Raw genomic sequence first — 22931 nt, forward strand, 5'->3', positions numbered from 1 at the left:
CAGCAAATCATAACCTTTCCAATGACACCTCACATGACTTATCTTGCACAAAATACATTATGATTATGTTGTAATCATATCATAATATTTCTGTATCAGAGGGGTAGCCGTGTTAGTCTGGATCTGTAAAAGCAACAAAGAATCCTGTGGCACCTTATAGACTAACAGACGTTTTGCAGCATGAGCTTTCGTGGGTGAATACCCACTTCTTCGGATGCAAGTCAAGGGACTTGCATCCGAAGAAGTGGGTATTCACCCACGAAAGCTCATGCTGCAAAACGTCTGTTAGTCTATAAGGTGCCACAGGATTCTTTGTTGCTTTTACATAATATTTCTGTGAAGAATATGGGGTGCAATGCCCCCACCCCCTATCTGACGAGAAGGATTTGCCACATCTCAGGTGAGTGCCCTAATCACTGGCCAATGTGATATGCTGAGGTGGGGCTCCCTCAAGCTCTCCTATTGAAGTTGTTCCACTTAAATTAAATAATTAAATATTCATTGAGCCAGGAAAAAAGTTAGAATGAGTCTGTAGCCTAAGGATTAGGGCACGCACCTAGGAGGTGGTAGAGCCATGTTCAAATCCCTTCTCTCCCCCCCTTCAAAGGGGGGACTTGAGCCACAGGCCTCCCATATCCCAGGTGAGTACCTGTCCACTAGGCTAAAGGTGATAATGGAGGTCCTTCTCTTCCCCAACTCCAGCTGTTTTGTGTGAACTCACCTGACTGGTAGGCAGCCTCTGAGCCCACCTACCAGACTGGTTCCCACATGTGACTTAGGCGGCCGAACACCTATCTTCCCCAGTTTGTGAACTGCTCTGGGTCTTAGGCATACAGACACCTATCACAAGGCAGTAGTGCACATCCTCTGGTAGGAGATAGGTGCCTGGGTGCGTAGTGTGAGGTTGCAGTGCGCATACTCAGAGGCAAAAACTTAGGTGCCAAGTGAGTTTAGGTGCCTAAGGGGTTAGGCGGCAGCCGAACTGGAGTGTTGTAGATCTCAGTGGTGCCTAAAAATGGGACTTAGATGCCTAAGTACCTCCATGGATCACACCCAAGTTTCCCAATACTGCAGACTCATTTTATTGACACCAGAAGTCCCATTGACCTCAATGAGATTACTGGAGAAAATAAAGGTTTGCAGAATCAAATCCAAAGGGAGAAGAAGATGCTCAACTGACCTTTCATTATCGGTGTCTCAGTTTGTGGGTCCATCAATGGCCACTTTTGAAAATCTAAATCAAGTGAGCCATTGCCCATGAAAAATAGGAAGCAAAATTGAATAAAATACATTTTAAAAGTCCCATTTTCCCCTTCCCTTACCAGCTCAAACTGGAGCACAGAATTCTGTGTGTTCTGCAACAGCAAGTGACACAACCCCTCTAAGAGCAGTCCTTACATCGTTATAGATTTTTAGGGCATCCTCAACTGTATCAGTGGAAAAATAGATCTCTGCTATCAGGCTACCCCCATGTTCCGGGATGCACTAAGCCACCCTTGAACCTTTCTTCCACAGCTGAACTTAGTAGAAAATCTGATCGATAATATTTTCCTCCCTGTGAGTGAAATTTTCTCCTATCGAGACAGTCGGCACAAAGCTTATACTTCACATCAGACTCACTTATGGTCTGGAAACAGGGATTAAGTGATGCTCAATTAATGGGCTGTGCTGGCAGGGTTACTACCACAGCTCTCTTTCCAGTCTCACAGATAACATTCTGGTTTTGAAACCAGGAGAGTTTGTAAATTACAGTCCACACTGAGCTTTGTGATAATGGTGTATTATCAACTCCTGTCTTGAAATGGCAACATCAGTGCATTTCTAAAAGGCCATTTCTAGATCCATTAACGCGAGTGAATTACTTTATGTATCGTTTCAGCAGAGGGAACCTGAGAGTCAGAAGGTTCCATTCTCAGATACTTTTAATAAAGAGGAGTGCCTCTTGCCAGTGCTACAGAAAGAAAAAAGAACATCTGAGCACCAACAACCAGCGTCAAGGTACACCCAAAAGGCTGTGATTACGGACACAGAAGAGAGCACTAGAATAAAGGAAGGAGAGGAAACTGCACACGAATACATTCACATTCAAACTCTCCAAACAGGTGATATCTTTGTAAGTATGTACTTAGCGCTCAGATGACCCTGAAAGAAAACACAGGGGATAATTGGACAACTCGTATCTCTTGGATATGGAGCATTTAGACAAAAGAGCTGCCCTCATTTGATACATGTTTCGTGCATATTTATTAGTTGGCCTTTTACATTCCTTTTCCTCTAAGAACAGTTACACATATAATACAAGTGATCATCATAGCAGGTAAAGATAGAACTTCATCCCCTTTTTTACAGAAAGGGAAGCCCTCTAAAGAAATAAATGGAGCCAATTAGTGGAATATAATTACAAATTCCTTGGAGTTAAAATGTGCCACATACCGGCAGAAAATGCAATTTGCCATATGGTATTGGAAATATCCGGAACAACTGTTTTCCTCAGTACGTTTTCTGCAGACTGAGCATGGACTTGGATTATTTGGGGCTTTAAGGATTTGAATTATGCAAGGTAGCTGACTGAATGCCCCAAAGCAGCAGAGAGCCTAGTTCAACTCATAATCTAAAAAGTAGTCTAGTTTTTGAAGTCTTTTAATAAAAGTTTGCGGTTTCAATTTTCAGGAGGGGGTTGGGAAAACTTCAGAAACTTTTACATGGTCAGGGCCAGATTCTGAGCTCCTCACTTTGTTGAATAGTGCTCTATTGCATGAACACTCCCATTAACTTCAGTGGGTCTATTTGCAGAGGGAGACTATCAGAATGGCACAACACGCTTACAGAATGTTGGGAATCGTTAAGAAAGGGATAAATAATAAGCAGAAAAAATCATATTGCCTCTATATAAATCCCTGGTACGCCCACATTTTGAACACTGCATGCAGATCTGGTTGTCTCATCTCAAAAAAGATATATCGGAATTGGGAAAAATTTGGTAAAGGTTCAGAAAAAGGCAACAAAAATGATTAAGAGTATGGAACAGCTGCTGTATAAGGAGAGATTAATAAGACGGGGACTTTTCAGCTTGGAAAAGAGACAACTAAGGGAGGATATGATAGAGGTCTATAAAGTCATGACTGGTGTGAAGAAAGTAAATAAGGAACTGTTATTTACTCCTTCTCATAACACAAGAACTAGGGGTCACCAAATGAAATTAATAGGCATCAGGTTTAACACAAACAAAAGGAAGTATTTTTTCCACACAGTGCACTGTCAGTCTGCAGAACTCTTTGTGAAGGCCAAGACTATAACAAGGTTCAAAAAAGAATGACACAAGTTCATGAAGTAGGTCCATCAATAGCTATTAGCCAGGATGGGCAGGGATGCAAAACCATGCTCTGAAGTGTCCCTAAGCCACTGTTGGAAGACAGGATATTGGGCTAGATGGACAATTGGTCTGACCCAGTATGGCTGGTCTTATGTTCTTATGAGCAGTAAAGCTTGACAAAAATCTCCACCAGTTGTATAAGTTCAACATACTGCTAACTTTATTGACCGCATGGCATTAACAGGGCCATTAAATTAAAGAGAAAGAAACAATGAAAACAGAACTACAGCTTTAATTAAGGCAATTCTTTTGTTGTAAGAGCAGAATATACTTTTATAGCTTGAAAATGATCTCTTATTTCATTTCTAAGTGAGACTTTACAAGGACTAATTTGGATTCCTAAGTATCTGTTTCACAGCAAAAAAAAAAAGTGGGGGGAGCTTAGATACTGGGAGAGCAATTTTACAGTGAGATATAAATGTTGGCGATCAAGATGGGTATTTCTCAGCTGGATTTTTGATACATATCTTACATATGAACAGTGGGACACTTCCTTATTTACTTTCTCCACACTAGTCATGATTTTATAGACTGCTGTAAATACATGATTGCATCCACGCTAGAGGGCCTGCAATACGTTTATGATTCCGGCCTATTTAAAACAGTTCATTTTTTATGTGTAGACAAGGCCTTAATGTAAATGTGAATCAGGCCCTTGCAGTTTTAGATCCACTTTGTACTCATTTCCACATGTGTAAATGGTATACAACTGACAAGGCCACAGAGAATCAGAGTGTTGGGGCTGTACTCACATCTCGCACCAATGGTCTTAAAGTGAGATTACTGATGTCAGTGCAGTTGTGCCTGATTACACTGGGGTAAGTGTGCTTGGCATCAAACCTCCTCGTGAGGAGAAAAATCCCCTTTAAGTTCTGCCCAGCAAACAAAAATCTGGTGGTTGCCTGAAAGAGAGAAGCTGACGGTCCTCAGATCCCAGAACCTATGTTCTGAGATTTCAAGCAGACTCCCTGTCTGCCTATAGCCCAGTAAATATTCCATAAACACACTGCTCACTGAGCATGGGAAGCCAGGGCAGAAATGCTATTTTTGCATGGAAATTACCTTTTGTTGTATTTTCTAGTTTTAGTGAATCAGATGCAATTGGTTTCACACACAGTAGAATTTCTTTTGTAAACCTTACCACATTGTTTGCATGTCAGCACCATATGTATCCTTTAATTAATATTGATTGTATATATGTTGTGGGAGTATGGGGCCACAGTTCAATACAGCCTAGCAGGGCCGCCCAGAGGATTCCGGGGGCCCGGGGTCTTCGGCGGCGGGAGGCCCTTCCGTTCTGGGACCCGCCACCGAAGTGCCCCGAAGACCCGCGGCGGGGCCCCCCGCCACCGAATTACCGCCGAATTCTTGTGGCGGCGGTAATTCGGTGGTGGGGGTCCCGCCGCGGGCCTTCGCCGGCGGCGGGTCCCGAACAGAAGGGGTCCCCGCCTCAAGACCGGGCTGCGCTCGGCGATGGCGGTGGGTCGCGCTTCCCCCGCCTGGCCCCAGCCGCGCTTCTCCCCGCCTGGCCCGGCCCGGCCCCGCTTCTTTCCCGGCCCGGCCTCGGCCTCCGCTTCTTCCCGGCCCGGCCCGGCCCCGGCCTCGGCCTCCCCCCGGCCCCGCTTCTCCCCTGGCCCGGCCTCGGCCCGGCTTCTCCCGGCCTCAGCCTCTTACCGGCGCGTCGCCGGCAGGGCCTGAGCTCCGTCCCGCTCAGAGCCGCGTGGTGTGGAGGCGGGGCTGGGAGCTCCACCCCGAGCGGCGGCAGCTGCCCCGCCCCCTCCCCACGGCGCTCTGAGCGGGGCGGGGCTCAGGCCCCGTTGGAGCTCCCAGCCCCGCCCCCTCCCCACGCGGCTCGGGGCAGGGCGGGGCTCAGGGGCTCGTCCGGAGTCTCGGCGCTTGATGCGCCGAGGCTCCAGGAGAGGGGCGGAGGCGGGAGCCTCCGCTCTTCTCTTGGGGGCCCCTGCGGAGCCCGGGGCCCGGGGCAAATTGCCCCCTTTGCCCCCCCCTCTGGGCGGCCCTGCAGCCTAGGGAGGTTGTGGAATCTCCATCTCTGGAGATATTTAAGAGTAGGTTAGATAAATGTCTATCAGGGATGGTCTAGAGAGTATTTGGTCCTGCCATGAGGGCAGGGGACTGGACTCGATGACCTCTCGAGGTCCCTTCCAGTCCTAGAGTCTATGAATCTATGGGGACCAATCATTGGCTATAACTCCTCTGGACACCAAATGCTCTCAAATGAGAACAAGGACAATCTGTATCTTAACTATGAACTACAGTATACAACGTACTGGTTTCTTTACATATGTGCCACTGCCCTCTATTGGAATATGAGGGGCTTGCTTATGTACAGTTAATGTTATTTATCTGTTTTTATTTATGGCTTTGCACTGTACAAATGCAGAAGACAGAGTCCATGCCCTGAAATTGCTCATAATTAAATTCAGATCTGAACATTATTATTATTATTATTATTATTTATAGCCCCTAAAGGTCCCCCATTAAGATTGGGCCCATCCCCCTTATGTTGGGCACACAGACACAATCTCTTCTCGGAAAAGCGTACAGTCTAGGCAGACAAGGGGTGGAAGAAAAGCAGCATCATTAAGCTCAGTCATCCTCATTTTAGAGATGATGAATGAAGGCACAGCACCACTGAGGGTCTGATGTTTAAATGTATTGAGGCACCTAAAGATACAGGTAGGCATTTGGTGAGATTTTCAAAAGCAGATTCAGGCACCTAATCCCCTAGGCACCTGTCTGCATCTTTAAGGGTCTAAATACCTTTAAAAATCTGGCCCTAAGTGACTTCCCAAGGCCGGTCCCAAAGTCTGTGGTACAACCAGGGCTCAGCTCCAGGCTCTCTTAGGTTTAGTGCAATGCTTTAAGCAGTAGTGCATCCTCCCACTCCTAACAATAGAGTTTGTATTACTATCAGGTCAAAGGCTCCCCCCTGCAAATGGCCTCTCTTAATTCTCACTTCAGCACTTGAAACAGGTTTGAAACCGGACTCAAGTGGTGCATACCCTGGGTGCTGGCTCTGTGCACAGAGGTGACTTTCACCCAGTCTGCACAGGGTGAAGGTACAGGCTTGTAGCCGATCAGTTGTTTTTTTAAAAATTCAGTGTCTGTTTGACTCTGGGTATCACATCTGCCTGTCAGAGATGACAATGAAGTGCCTCCTGAGTGTTTCAGAGTTAAGCGGCATCATTATGGTAACATAAGTAAAATCTGCAAGAAGATAGAAAAACAAGTTTGTTTCAGTACTTGGAACACCTCACATCAACTCCTGCTGAAACTGAATTATAATTAGAGGTGAGACAGCCAATTACCCACCATTCCCATGATTAGGTGTGCACCCCCACTGTTAAAGGACCTAGAAGTGCTTCTGAAGTGATTGGCACGTTCCAAACAGGACAACTTATCCTCTCTGTCATTAATTTAGATAACCTACCAGACTGCGCCTACAGCATAACAATGGAGATTTTGATGGTGGAAGGGTTGAAACCGGCAGAGCTCTGGGTATCTTTTATAAATATAAATGTAAAATAGCTGCGTTAGCTTTACTTGACTAGTTAAAAAGGACAAAACACTCTCCCCTAAAGATGCTCACAGAAATTAACCTTTTTGCTGTATCTACAGCAGAGCCAGTGAATTACAATAGAGAGTGCAGGCCCCTGGCTGTGGTTACCAAAGCAAAGCAACCTTGTAAGCAGCCTTTGTGGTATGCAGATGGAACTGATAAACTGTCTCTGCAGAGCACCATCACTTTTAAGAAAAGAAAAAGGAAAATAGAGAAAGAAGAATGTTGCTAACTTTGTAAAAGTGCCATCCTGACCACTGCCAGACCGGGGCAGGCAGATTCAGAGTAAAGACTTTGCTGTAATTTTGCATCCCTAAACCTTGCACACGAGGATCATCCAGAGCCCAAAGGGAAGAAGGGGCCCTGACTGCAGTGTTCCCAACTCTCATGAATCACACAATTTTGATTCATCAGCCAGTCTCCCAGTGATGCCAGAAGCTCCAGCCTTTGCATGAATTTCAGCCTTGCCTGGGATGTGGGGGCGGAATCCCCTGACGGGCTGCCTGCCCAACCTCCAGGCAATCGGGGCTGCTGCATGAAGCAGGCAGAGCTCTCCCCTCTCTCCTCAGGTGCCAGGAGGAATTTTGGGATGAATTCCTGCCTCCCCAAAAGCTGTATGAGGGTTCTTCACCCTGAAGCAAGGGGTGGGAGTTTGGAAGTGATGACCTGTAAGGTTAGCCCCCCAAAACCACCCAAAGAGACTGCTGTGTCACCGCCGCTTGTCTTTTCAGGAGTGATTTTGTGACTTTCCCCTAAACAATTATGAACATTTTCTAATTATTTGTTTTTAAAACACACTTTCGCTCCTTTTTCTCAGCTCTAGTAATTTAGGGTTTTGCCACACTTCAAGAGATTGCTTATTTATTGTACTTTCCTGGGTTGTAGTCATCAGTTCATTTTATCTACTGTATTTAATAAAAGGTTATTCAGGCACGTTAAATAGACACTGAGCTCATGTATCTCTTTCTGCCAGTAGAGGTGTGATAACCACATCTTCTATACACTTCACTGAATTCCCCCTGCACTTCAAAATGGATAAGGAATTCTTCCCTTCACATCCTATGTTAGCATGTGGCACTGCTGTTAAATGGCTGCCACATTCTGCCCCAGAGGTGGCAGCAATGCAGTGGTGGGTGAAATAACTCATCTGTCCTTTATAAAGTGCTTTGGACTGATGGCTCTTTAAATATGTGAAGATATTTATTAAAATCATGATCTAAAGCCCTTTGAAGTCAGAGAGGCTTTCCATTGATTTTGGATTGGGGCTTATTATAATTATGTTCCCCACTCCCCTCTTTCCCTCTCCCTGCTCCCTGATCGGCAACTTAGACACACAAGGATGCAAAGTTCAAGGGGAATTTTTATTTGGTTTTCATTTTGTATTCACCTATGATTTACCTTTGACAAAAAAAAAGTTCCTCCACTTAGAGGCAGCAAATGGGTCTTAATTAGTACGTGCAGCAGTGAAAACACTCTCTGAATAAACACTTATTGGCTGGCAGATCAGAAACTAAAAAGCCATCTTGCCTGGTTATTGGTGGCCAGATGTTTGATCATTCACTTGAAGATGTGAATTATAATTCTCTCTGTAGGTGGCTCAAGGAAATAATTGCACATAACTTACCTGGGTACCCTGCTGTATAATTAGGTGTTTCAGAGGATGAAAAGGTAGCTGAGTGTCTTTGGCTCATTCAGATGTTTGAGTAGGTGGAGGGGGGAGAGATCTCACTCCTACTTCATAACTAAGCAGCACCTGCCTCTCAAGACAGGGTTGTAGAGGAAAGAACCTCTCTGTCAAAGAGCAAGAGAATAAAATTGGCTTAAGTTCCTGCAACCGTCGACATTTCTTATTGCCTTTGTTCCCTGATAAGTGGTGAAGCTTTAGACTGAGAATTCAAGAGGCTAGCTCCCACACAAGCTGCGGCAATTGCAGCACACCTGTACTTCGCTCCACTGGGCACTTTCCCAAAATATCTCCTCAGGTCACTGCAGAAGGATTTCGTTTCATTATTTTCCCAAGAAATGATTTCTCAACAGGCTCAGAAGGCAGCTTTCAGAGCCGGTTGTCTCTTCTCGCCCAGGTTAACAGTGTCAGAATAGCATCGGAGCTAATGATGTTGGAATATATCATGCTGCCCAATTGTACACCTCCCTTTCCTTTTTAAGTTGCCAGAATTAGATTGTAGAGCTGGACTGGAGCAGTGAGCTTTTCATTAAAGGACAGGAAGGTGAATAAGTACAGGGAAAACGGCTAAGTGGGAGGATGAGAAAATGACCTGATTAGAGACAATATGGAGATTTCAGGTGCAAAATGAATAGGGTAGCTGGTTGCCAGAAAGGAGAATGGTTTGTTTGGGTGTAGGTGTACATCCTGGTGTATACTCTAGCTACCTCTCTAAATCTATAGATGCTAGGGGTATGGAAGTGACAAGAGTAAATTACACAAACTCTGGTGCTTGTTGCCTCTGCAGGGCAGGACCCACTGGAGCCAGACTTCAGAGCTGTGGAGGCCTTCTTTTATTCTGAAGGGGGAAAACTCCTCACATAATACATACAAATCTGTCACATCTCATCCCACTGCCCGGGGTCAGAGCCATAAACTCAGCCAAACACTGGGGACTGAGCAGGATTTGTGCACATTTAGTGCACATAATGATAACTGTACCAGATATGGACTGGGGACAGAGCTTTCTTATACATACCAGATATTTTCATCATAAGAACCTTTAACACTCTACCAGATATGGCTAAGGTGAGCTTAAATGAAGCATAGTAGAACCTCAGAGTTATGAACAATAGAGTTACTAACTAACCAGTCAACCACACACCTCATTTGAAACCAGAATTACACAATCAGGCAGCAAGAGAGAAAAAAAATGAAATAAAAAAAAAGAAAACAGTACAGTATTGTAAACTATTGGAAAATGTAAACTATTAAAAAATAAAGGGAAAGCAGCATTTTTCTTTTGCATAGTAAAGTTTCAAAGCTGTATGAAATCAATGTTTAGTTGTAAACCTTTGAAAGAACAACCATGATGTTTTGTTCAAAGTTACAAACATTTCATAGTTACGAACAACCTCCATTCCCAACGTGTTCGGAACTCTGTGGTTCTACTGTATTTTATACATAGGGCCACCTAGTGGCTCAACGGTATAGTACAGTTTAGCATTCCATTACATCTCCCCCTTTAAGTTCTACATTCCTACCATTTACAGAATATACACTAATACGCTATCTCTTAAGTTCAGTATGGGTCAGTCTATTAAGTGTCTCTGAATAACACTGATTTTCTAATTGCACAACCCGAATGCGTAACAGGTTAGTCATCTGGATGTCCATTAGTTGCAACAACTGGCTGTGGTTGGTCTGGAATTCTTGCATTGTCTTCCATTGCACTGCAGCCCCCCAGACCCTGCCGCTCGGGGGAGCCACGTCCCCTGGGCATGGGCAGCTTCTCCCCACATTAAGGGGGAATGGTACACAGAGGCCAATGTACCCGTGGGAGGACAGAAAGACATCCAGCAGTGGGGCAGGCAAAGGGGGAGGAGAGGAGGAACCAGCAAGCAGCAGCGGGGACCTCCAGAGAGGGGGCTGGAGAGAGAGGAGCAGCCAGGCAGCAGCGGGCGGGTTGCGACTGCATAATAAAACTTCCTCTGGCAGAAGCCCAGATGGTGCAAATCATCAAAACCCACAATCCAGCGTGCAGCGGCTGTGCCAGGGATGGTTTAGCCATTCCTGGTCTATTATACCCGCTGCCCAAGTATAACTCCATCTGTGGTCATAAACAGTTCTGCTGTCTTTCTTTGGGAAATATCAGGTGCAATGGTAATTCCCAAAAGTAATCCCCAAAAGCGAAATTTCCCACAGGGTGTGATAAATGTACTCAATTTGGCACTTTCTTTGGCTAACGGAATTTACCACAATACACTCAAGGCATCCAGCTTGGCGAATACTGTAGCTCCTTTCACTTTGGAGAGGAAGTCATCCAGTGTAGAGAGGGTACTTTCTCTCACAACTGCTTAATTAAGTCTTAAGCCCACACAGATTAATGTTTTCCATTATACTTTATAACTGGTACCATTGGGGTGCACTGTGCTGTTCTCTGAGATATTTTCTTAGTTATGCCAATCCACTCCATTCTCTTTAACTCAGTTAACATTACACTTTATGAAGTAATGGGATTGAAATCCTGCAAGGTGTACGTACACAGCCTTGTTTCTTTAAGGTTATTATTACTGGATCTCCTTCAGGGGCGGCTCTAGCAATTTTGCTGCCCCAAGCACGGCGGCACGCCGCGGGGGGGCGCTCTGCCGGTCGCCGGTCCCGCGGCTCCGGTGGACCTCCTGTAGACGTGCCTGCGGAGGGTCTGCTGATCCCGTGGCTCCGGTGGACCTCCCGCAGGCATGCCTGCGGATGCTCCACCGAAGCAACGGGACCAGCGGACCCTCCACAGGGACACCTGCGGGAGGTCCACCGGAGCCGTGGGACCAGCGGACCCTCCGCAGGGACGCCTGCGGGAGGTCCACCAGAGCCGCCTGCCGCCCTCCCGGCGACCAGCAGAGCGCCCCCCGTGGCATGCCGCCCCAAGCACATGCTTGGCATGCTGGGGCCTAGAGCCGCCCCTGATCTCCTTTCAAAAATCCAGTATCACCACCTAGTCTATCACCATCTAGCCATTCCAGTGCTTCACCACCCTCCTAGTGAAAAAGTTTTTCCTAATATCCAACCTAAACCTCCCCCACTGCAACTTGAGACCATTACTCTTTGCTCTGTCATCAGGTACCACTGAGAACAGTCTAGATCCACCCTCTTTGGAACCCCCTTTCAGGTACTTGAAAGCAGCTATCAAATCCCCCCTCATTCTTCTCTTCTGCAGACTAAACAATTCCAGTTCCCTCAGCCTCTCCTCATAAGTTATGTGCTCCAGCCCCCTAATCATTTTTGTTGCCCTCCGCTGGACTCTTTCCAATTTTTCCACATCCTTCTGGTAGTGTGGGGCCCAAAACTGGACACAGTACTCCAGATGAGGCCTCACCAATGTCGAATAGAGGGGAATGATCACGTCTCTCGATCTGCTTGCAATGCCCCTACTTATACAGCCCAAAATGTTGTTAGCCTTCTTGGCAACAAGGTCACACTGCTGAGCCATAGCCAGCTTCTCGTCCACTGTAACCCTTAGGTCCTTTTCTGCAGAACTGCTTCCTAGCCATTCGGTCCCTAGTCTGTAACACTGAATGGGATTCTTCTGTCCTAAGTGCAGGACTCTGCACTTGTCCTTGTTGAACCTCATCAGGTTTCTTTTGGCCCAATCCTCTAATTTGTCTAGGTCCCTCTGTATCCTATCCCTACCCTCCAGTGTATCTACCACTCCTCCCATTTTAGTGTCATCTGCAAACTTGCTGAGAGTGCAGTCCACGCCATCCTCCAGATCGTTAATGAAGATATTGAACAAAACCGGCCCCAGGACCGATCCTTGGGGCATTCCGCTTGAAACCGGCTGCCAACTAGCCATGGAGCCGTTGATCACTACCCGTTGAGCCCGACGATCTACCCAGCTTTCTGTCCACCTTATAGTCCATTCATCCAGCCCATATTTCTTTAACTTGCTGGCAAGAATACTGTGGGAGATCATATCGAAAGCTTTGCTAAAGTCAAGGAATAACACATCCACTGCTTTCCCCTCATCCACAGACCCAGTTATCTCCTCATAGTTTCTTGTTTTTCAAGTTTGACAAGTTACTCTAGGTTTTGCTGTCTCAGCAGCTCAGACTGCTTTGCTCTTTGTATAGCTATGGCTAAAGTTAAATCCCTCTTCAGTTGTAGCTTCTGTGAAAGGTTTTTATCTGTTAGCCACTAGCCTGTCTCTATTTTTATGTTTTGCATTTCCAAAACCACAGTTTTCAGCCAATGTATGCAGAGCTGTAATAAAATATTCAACATTTTCCCCTCGTTCTTGAATTCTCTGGCGAAAAAGTGATTTATCATAAACCACATTTCTCTGCGATAGAAGCATAGCTGGGGGGAAGCAGGGCAGCGGCCACTCTCTTGCCGAGCACAAGAGGCGCCTTTTCAATTTCTTGGCGCCTTTTTAATTTTTACTCATCCAGTGGCACTTCTACTGACGAGGCAGTGCTCCAGGTCTTCGGCGGCAGTTCAGTGGTGGGTCCTTCACTCACTGTGGGTGTGTTTGGCGGCACCAAAGGACCCACCACCGAAATGCTGCTGAAGACCCATGGAGTGACTGAAGGACCCACCACTGAACTGCCGCTAAAAACGTGGAGCGCTGCCCTGTCAGAAAAAGTGCCGCCAGGTGAGTAAAAGTGCCACAGCGTGTGGTGCTTTTTTTGGTGATCGCTCTTCCCCTTCACTACACCTGGCTACGCCACTGCTCTGCGGTATAAAGTAACACAAGAACTAGAGGTCACCAAATGAAATTAATAGGCTGCAAGTTTAAAGCAAACAAAGGGAAATATTTTTTCATACAATGCACAGTCAACCTGTGGAACTCTTTGCCAGAGGATGTTGTGAAGGCCAAGACTACAGCAGGGTTCAAAGAAGAACTAGATAAGTCCACAGAGGATAGGGCTATAGATGGCTATTAGCCAGGATGAGCAGCGATGGTGTCCCTAGCCTCGGTTTGCTAGAAGCTGGGAATGATCCAGACAGGGCATGGATCCCTTGATGATTACCTGTTCTGTTCATTCCCTCAGGGGCACCTGGCATTGGCCACTGTCGGAAGACAGGATACTGGTCTAGGTGGACCTTTGGTCTGACCCAGTATGGACGTTCTTATGTTCTTATAAAGTAAGCATCAAACATAGCTAGAACCCTTTCATAGTCATCTCTGTGACTGACTTCAGCAAAGTCAAATGATTTAAAGATATGGTCTGCTTGCTTCCCCAAAGCATAAATTAAAGACGATACCTATATAGCTCCAGTTTCTTTGTGGAGTTTGTTTTCAGTTCAAAATCTTGCAAAATACTGCTTCCAGCCTTCCCATTGTGAAGGTAATTCAAAACTGATGTTCTATGGAGCAATGAAGTGGCATGTTGATGAGATCCTGCAACTTTTGTTACTTTGTTCCTTCTTTTTGCGACCTTTGTTGCTGTTTTCCCTCTTATTCTGTTCTTAGTTTACTCCTGACACCATGTCATGTTCTTCTGTAGCAGATATGGACTGGTCACAGAGCTTGCTTACATGCACCAAATGTGTTCATCATAAGATCCTTTAATGATCTGCCAGATATAGCTAAGGTTAGCTTAAATATGGTATTTTACACACAGCACCACCTAGTGGCTATAGTTTAGCATTTATTACAATAACTGTGAAGCATGTTAATGGGTAGATATATGAGCCCGTTTCTTTAAGAACAGGAAAAGCAAGTAGGGAGAAACCTCTGTGAGGACCCCACATGATGGTAGTATCAGTAAGGAAGGGCATTTGGTCTAGTAGTTGGGATATTAAGCAAGGAATTTTCAGAAATATCTTATCAGGTTTAGTTTAATAATCTGGGGTCCCACCCATACCATTTACTAACATTTTAAATACAGATGCTAGGGCTGATTATTCACTGCCTTAGATCTGGGGCAGCTGTTCACACTGCAAAATGAGTTTGGTACTTTCTTATGTTCACTTTACACTCATTTTACACAGATCTATATGATTAGACCAGGTGAAGATAATGGCGAATCAGGCCCTGTATCTTCATTTATAGCTACAGAATAAAAAGCACTTTGGTAATTCCCAAACCAAAAATACTTAATTGAAACAAAAATAGATCACGATAGATCATAATGAACTTGTAGACTGGGATAAAGGGAAGGTTATACAAATGTGACGTTGTTTGTTATAAACAGAGAGAAAAGTGTGTAGTAGATTTTGTGGTTTGCACATGATCTTTGTCTCTGAAATCCTTGTATATTGATTTATTTCTTTACATTTGTAAAATATAAGGTCCAGATTTTGCACTAACTTCCTGCTATATACAGCTCCCCTGTGCTTGATTGGAGGCATTAAGTGGGAGAAGAATTTGGTCTCTGGTCTACTTCCTGTGTGCAGGAACTGCCTTCAGTTTTACTAGATCGGTGTGAAGTTCTGAAGGTCAGAGTAATCAGATCTGGTATATATTTTTGTCAATTACTGTACTTGGCTTGAAAAAAATCACTTGAGGTTTATAAAGCTCAGTTTCAAGTGGGTCCTAAAGGATAAGAATTGAAACAGAAAAGTTCTATAATAAATTACAAATAATTACACTGCTTCAAATCCCAGTGGAACAATTTTCACTTAAAAGAAAGCAGAGATGGTGTAAAATTTTCCTCAACTAGAAATCCATTGCAAGCCAAAGCTGTACTGCCCCAAATGGCATTTTGATCAAGATCAGTATTATAGCAGAAAGGCAGAAAATCCAACATGCTTAACAATCTCAGTGCTGCTACAGTTATCAAATTATGACTAAAAAGATGGATATGGCAGTAATCTTCTACTTAAGCCTTTAGAGAGCAAGTCCAGCAATTGAAATAACCTGTATATAGGAAGTGACAAGTCAGACAGTTCAGTAAATCCTAACAAAAAAGACAAATGGATTTAACAACCTCCAGTTTGCCAAGCAGATAATGTGAAACGCCGACTGAACATACATCACCAACATGAATGCAAAGTCAAAATTAACTGTACAGAAACTTCTATACATACTGGGCCAAATTCATCTCTGGTACAAGTCACTGGAATTATACTAGGGATAATAAATTTGATCTATGCTGTAAATGAGATGTAAAAGACGCAAACCACCTTTACTGCACATTTCAGTGCTTTACTCTTCTGTATGAATATTAAAATCTAGCTCCGTCCCCAGATATTTAAACTCTGTTGTTCAAGTGAAGTTCAATTTCAGAATGTAATCTCAGAAGAATCCCATTGGGAGTTGTTTAATTTTTGATACAGGTTCAACATGTGAGAACACTGATACACCCATTTAAAATCAATCAAAGTGAATATAATGCTCGTCAGATATGAAAAATGTACAGTACTAGAGTCTGATTCTTCTCTCACTCGCACTGGTTTCAGTGTGATTTCAGTGGATTTATTCCTGATTTGCATTTACATTGGCGCAACTCATAGGTTCAAATTGTTCACTGGGCTGGATTCTGGCTGGTGACCTAGATGGGAAGGGCTCCGCATCTCAAGTGAGAGTTTAATCAAGCCCCTAGAGATTCAAGTTTTCTATTTCAGTCATTCTCAACCCTTTTTTCACATAGGACCCAAAACTAACTGAGAGATTTCTCTTCAGTGACTTACCAAATCGCTTGTGGTGACAAAGAATTGTGATACCGGGAGCAAGGCAAGAAACCATGGGTGGTTTTATTAAGCGCTTGGTGGAGAGTGCTGCTGGGGGTTGGTGGAACACTGGAGATGAGCGTGGTGGGGGCTGGGTTTGAGGCGTGCTGATGTCTGGAGGTTGATGCTGGATTGGGGACCTAGTGGAGGGGAAGTGGGATCAGGGTTGGGGCAGCTGATGCTGGCTATTAGGGGTGTGCCTCTTCTTTCCCCCTACACCCAACCACCTACCCATCATCTCACTGTTGTTCTCTGGGGCAATGCTGCTTCAAAAACACCCTACTATTTAAACTGCCTCTACAAACCCTGCAGGCTTTACAGTCTCTGCTCCCAGTACCGCGGAGCTGAGCTGAATGTTGATGGAGATTGTGGATGGAAAAAAAAGGGGATGGGAAGGGGAGGCCGTCACTGAACCCGATCCTGCTGTCAGCGCCACATGAGCAATCCTGAAACGTTATGCCTGTGTGGAGTCTGAATTAAGTCATTGGGGCTCCACAAAGGTACAGGATCTACCCAGGGAGGGGGTGGGGTAAAGAGGGTGCTTAGCCCCTGCCCCAGGGGCTGCTGCAAGGCCTGCAGGTTCAGGGCGTGAACAGCTTGGAAATTGCTTCCTGCCCACCCACCACTCCAGAGCGTAGCTGAGGCGCAGAGAGGCTTCCCCGTGCCAGCCCTGTGCGGGGCTTTGGCACATGTAGGGCTCAGCTCCTCCTGGCCGGCAGCCCCAGGCCAAAGGGTCTTGGGCTTTCCTGGAGCGCCAGCCCAGCCAGAGGCAGTGGGGGAAGGAAGGAGCCTGCTGGCCAGGCTGCTGGTGAGCTGAGCACTCCGACCAGGGGCTGGTTCTCTGCACAGCACTGGGACCTGGACACGGCCCACTCAGGGAGGGATATGGAGGAGCAGAGGGACTGGTGGGGTGGGGCAAAGCAGGGAGAGGACAGTGAGAGCGGGAGGACGTAAAAGGCTGATGGGTGTGCAGCAGAGATGACCCGTAACTGGCTGCTGCCTGGCGCCTGCCCGCACGCACCAGGCACCACAGCTCTCTGGCCAGAAATGGGAGACGGGGCAGGGCCCTGCTGGCTGAGATCTGGCACACAGTGTGGGGTTGCACTGATGGATCAGCATGGGGAGTGGCCGGCCCTGAGCTCTGCATCTTCGCCCCACCACCAGCCTTGCACACTCACCCCCATTGTCGGCCACTGGACCCCCTCCCCCAGCAGTCTCCACTGGTGGGCGGGTGGCTGGCGAGCAGGAATCCAGCCAGCAGCAGGACCCACCAGTACTGATGGCTGGAGGGGGATGCCAAAAATATGGGACAACTTGCCTGTTTTTAAGAAAAAGTCAGGACACCTGCAGGAGGGCTTAAATATGCGACTGTCCCTTTAAAAAGGGTTAATCTGGTCACCCTGGCTTTGGCCCTGATTCAGCAAAGCACATTATAGTGAAAAATCCATGAGCTCAGGTTCTGCTCTCAGTTCCAACAGCTGACTTTAATGGAATTACTCCAGCTTTATGTCTGAGTAAATGAGAGCAGTCTGAGGTCAAGCCGACACAGAAATTAGAAAGAAAAGGATAGATTTCAGCTCCCCTGTATTAAATATTAAATTTAAATTTTAAAATAAAATATTTGCCCTGTGCATCACCATAAGGATATACAAATGTGAAGAAACTAAATACCAATGAAAATGAAACTCAGCAAGAAATATGTGACAATATGGGGGGGAGGGATAGCTCAGTGGTTTGAGCATTGGCCTGCTAAACCCAGGATTGTGAGTTCAGTCCTTGAGGGGGGCCATTTAAGGATCTGGACAAAAATCTGTCTGGAGATTGGCCCTGCTTTGGGCAGGGGGTTGGATTAGATGCCCTCCTGAGGTCCCTTCCAACCCTGATAGTCTATGAAACAAGATCAACCCTTAGAGCACTTCACTCAATACCAGCTGCCAACTAGACATGGAGCCATTGTTCACTGCCTGATGATCTAGCCAGCTTTCCATTCATCTAGCCCATACTTTAACTTGCTGGCAAGAATACTGTGGGAGACCGTATCAAAAGCTTTGCTAAAGCCAAGGAATAACACGTCCAGTGCTTTCCCCTCATCCACAGAGCCAGTTATCTTGTCATAGAAGGCACTTAGGTTAGTCAGGCATGACTTGCCCTTGGTGAATCCATGCTGACTGTTCCTGATCACCTTCCTCTCCTCTAAGTGCAGATGATACCAAGCTTGGAGGGGTTGCAAGCACTATAGAGGACAAGATTAGAATTCAAAATTACCTTGATAAACTGAAGCATCGACCTGAAACCAACAAGATGAAATTCAGTAAAGACAAATGCAAAGCACTTCATTTTTGAATGAAAAATCAAATGCCCAAACACAAAATGGGCAGTAACTGGCTAGGTGGTAGTACTGCAGAAAAGCATCTGAGTGTTCTAGTGGATCACAAATTGAAAGTGAGTCATCAGTGTGGTGCTGTTATGGAAAAGACAAACGTCAGTCTGGGATGTATGTGACAGGAATGTTGTATGTAGCACATAGGCTGTGATCGTTTTACTCTACTCGGGGCTGGTGAAGCCTCAGCTGGAGTTTTGGGCACCACTGAAAGATGTAGACAAAGCGCAGATGTCCAAAGGAGAGCAACACAAATGATAAAACATGGCCTATGAAGAAAGGCGAAAGACTCTGGCATGACTCTTCTAAAGAACAGAAGGCTGGAGAGGGGGAGGCCTGATAAGTCTTCAAATATGTAAATGGTTATCAGAAAGTGGACAGTGATCAGTTGTTCTTCCTGTCCAAGGAATAACCCACTTTGTTTGCAGCAAGGGAGACTTAGGTTAGATATTAGGAAAAACTTCCTAACTCTAAGGATAGTTGAACACTGGAACAGGGTTCCTAGGGAGCTGCAGAATCCTCATCCTGTGGAGGTTTTAAGAACAGGTTAAACAAACATCTGTCAGGGCTGGTCTGGATATACTTATTCCTGCCTCAGCACAGGGGGCAGGGCTACATGGCTTCTTGAGATCCCTTCCAGCCCTACATTTCTATTATTCTAAAATCTGAGGTTTTTATATTTAGACTATTGCTTTTGAACTGTAAATTAGGTACAGTGGGCCCCATCCTGCAAACAGGGATTTGTGGGCTTCCGTTTAAGCATGTGTATAGTTCCATTGCAGTCGACGGGACTCGCTGTGTGACTAAAGGGAAGCACAAAGGGGTTTGCAGGTTGAGGCTATAGAAGAAGCTGTACGCTCTCTGGGTCAGGGACCGTGGTGTGTGAAGAGCAAAAGACAATAATTTGTGGGTTACTCTACCTAGGACTATGGGGTCCTGATCTGTATTTGGAACCCCTAGTCTTATTCCAATACATGTAAACAAATAAGCAATAAATGTAAGTAAAGGTCAGTAGAAAACCTCAACATTCTGCTCTTACTTACACCCTTGCCATACTGTGTGGTGAATGGTGGTGTGTTTGCATTAACAAAATCCAGAACTGGGGCCTATATTACTCCTATGTTAAGCTGTGGTTGTGTGTACTTTGGAGCTGTGTATGAAAGAACAACAAAAGTAATACAGAAATGAAACAGCAAGTAAGAGGCTTCTACTCTTTGAATATTTTCTCAGCATAAATACATCTCGTGGGTAGCTTTTATTGCTTCTTGTCTCCTTACAGAACCCTTCTATTTTTAAGAAAAGCCCATCCTACTATTTTTAGTTTCGTGCTAATGGACTGGATGTGCCTTTGAGATTTAAATGCTTCTTGTCTTGTGACGAATGCCGGAGTGATTTGTATTCTGGAATCTAAAAAGACAGGTCTCCAGACAGTTTCCAGGGAGCCTCAGCACCTTGTCCCAGCACACGTTTGCCATTTAAATTTGTTTTTGACAACTCTGCTCACACCAAGAGCAAGACACACACTGTCAATCTACAGTGTCCTATTTTAGATTACGGAAAATAACAAACAAAAATAAAGTGTTTGTGAGAGAACATCTGTCTCCCACACAGCAGGCTTTAGCGACTGTGAGAATAAAATTATAGCTGTTGTTACAGACAGTTTTTATAAATGCAAAGGTGCAGGCTACAAAAAATAAAAGCATCAGGCCAAGAACTTCAAAAGTGGCTAGTGATTTGCGGTGACATATTTGAGGCACCTGAATGGGCTTGAGGAGCCACCCTCTGATAAACAGGCCCATTAAAGGTGTGTCAAGTTGGGCACTCAAAAAATTAAGGCACCCAAAATCAGTACCCATTTTTTAATAAGTTGGTGTGACTGGAGTTCCAGGGGAGCCACACTAAGTTTGCTTAATTACTGCAAACTGCAAAGAATGGGGCAGACAACCCCCCCAAATTGATGGTTATTCTGCTACTTGGATTCACCAAGCCAGCAACAAAACAGTGCCCACAATGCATTACTGGTTACCTGGAAGCCCAAATCACAGTTCCCTTAAAGCAAGCAGCCTTGGCCTTCCTCCCAAACAGCAAGTCAAATATGATGAGAATTACTGAAAATCTTGTTCATCATACAAAAAGTTCTACCAATCCCAAAGGATCAGACACATTACCTCCCAGGTCAATGAATATTTCAGATCTTACCCAAATACAAGCTTACAGCCAATTCTTATTAACTAAAATAAAATTTATAAAAAAAGAAAAGAGAGAGAGAGTATTGGTTAAAAGTTCATTATACATATAGGTATAAATAGAGTTCTTAGATCAGTTTCGTAGTAGAAATGGTGTGCTTAAGTGTTGCAAATAGTTGTTTTAGAATTAGTCCATGGGTTGTAGTCCAATGTTCAACACACGGGCGATCCAAAATGAAATTGGAGACCTCAATCTTGTGGCTCAAGCTTCCTCTGATGAAGCATAAGCAGATTTGAGATGAAAGGATCAAAGCCCTTTATACATTTTCCAGGCAGCCTCTTGACCGCTTGCAGTCCTTGGGTGAACAATAGTGTCTTTGAAGTAACCTCCTATTTGCTAAACATCACTGGCAATTAGCTAGATGGATTAATATAAGGTAATTGCATATCGCCCACCATTTGCAGGTGATTTGCTATATACTTCAAAGAGAAATCATGACAGTGATATCACTACGTTCACAGTTAATTTAAATGTTAATATCTCCTTTTGATTTCTGAATTAACCGTGATAGACAGGAACTGTTTGTTTACATTCTAACAATATATATATAAACGCACTAAAACTCAAACATTATCCACTAATATGTCTCTAAAGGTTGAATCTGGGTTAATTACTATGCAAGTTGCTTAACTCTTTCTGGCCCTGTGTCACACTTGGCCATTGAAGTTTACACACCAGAGTCTGTATTTCTCTAACCAGGAAGATGGGTGAGTGGCCTGATCTAAAGCCAACCATATTGTCTTTTCATGACCTGAAAGTCAGTGAATACACATGTACTAAGTGATTCTTCCCCATTGACCATATCACTTCCACAGTGCACAGGAGCTCCACCAGAACTGACTGGCTTGGTAATTCCTGAATTTCCACTCAACACAAGGAGACTCAACACAACAGGAGACACTTTTAAAGTGCACTGCAGGATCTAACCACTGTATCACCTTGAGCACTTATTTTATAGAGACAATGCAGGGTATAGATGGAGGAATGGGTCCGAATTAAAATTCTACCCTGTGTCATGCTGTTGGCTAGTGTGATACTTATGATCTAAGTGTGTTTCTGAGGGAGATGAGCTGCATTGTTTACTTCTTTCTCTGGAGGAGGCAGTTATGGGGCCTTTTTTGCCTTCATGGGCTTCCAGCATTGTCACATGGGCCCTGCTTCTTGGGTTCTCCCATGTTATGTATTATCTTCCTTAGCGGTAGCAGCAATACCAAAATCAGTACTTCTGGAACTGAAGTTGTGAGAGACAACTTACTGTCAAAGTGACTTCCCACACAATGGCACTGTGCCACAGCTACAATATTTTTGGGGAGTAAAATTAAATCCTAGTCATCTTCAGGCCTTGGCATTTCAGAGTATTGGCAAGAATTGTGATGGTGCTAGCTATGGGTGGGGGTGGATAAGGGAGAAAATCGCCACTTGGGGCCTGATCATGTGATTTCAGTGAGAGTTTTGAGCGTGCAGCAGTTGGGATTGGTTCTGTGTGGTATAATGTCCTTGTAACATTGAGTGATAAAGGCCTGTTATATGCTCTTAAGTAATTTTAGGACCAAGTTCACTTGGCTGTGCTGATTGTATCTGCTGAGAGTTCACTTTGAAATATGCTTATGCTGTTCATCCAGTGCTTCTGCACAGCCATGCAGAAGATGCACGCTTCATTCCCAATCTCTCTCTGCTCCAACAAGGACTGGGGATGCTATGATGGCTGCACACTCAGGCCCTTGAAAAGCATCTCCTGTTGTGTAAAGATCCCATTGGGCATAGTCATATTTTATTCTATTTTGGAGTTTTATACTGCCACCCATCACCATAGCATCTTGGTGCCTTGCACGTAAAATCAATAGCAATAGCAGCATCTCATAGTAGACTTCATGGAATCTCTGGCATTTCTTCCTTTTGGTGTCCAAACTCTGCGTGGGCTGGGGCTGTGGGTTTTTTTCGGGACGGGGGGATTTGGGGGTTTGTGTAAATTCATGACATTCACATAAATAATTTAAAAAATATACTAACTCTTATC

This window comes from Mauremys reevesii, linkage group 1, assembly GCF_016161935.1.
Source record: "Mauremys reevesii isolate NIE-2019 linkage group 1, ASM1616193v1, whole genome shotgun sequence".
Taxonomy (NCBI): Eukaryota; Metazoa; Chordata; order Testudines; family Geoemydidae; genus Mauremys; species Mauremys reevesii.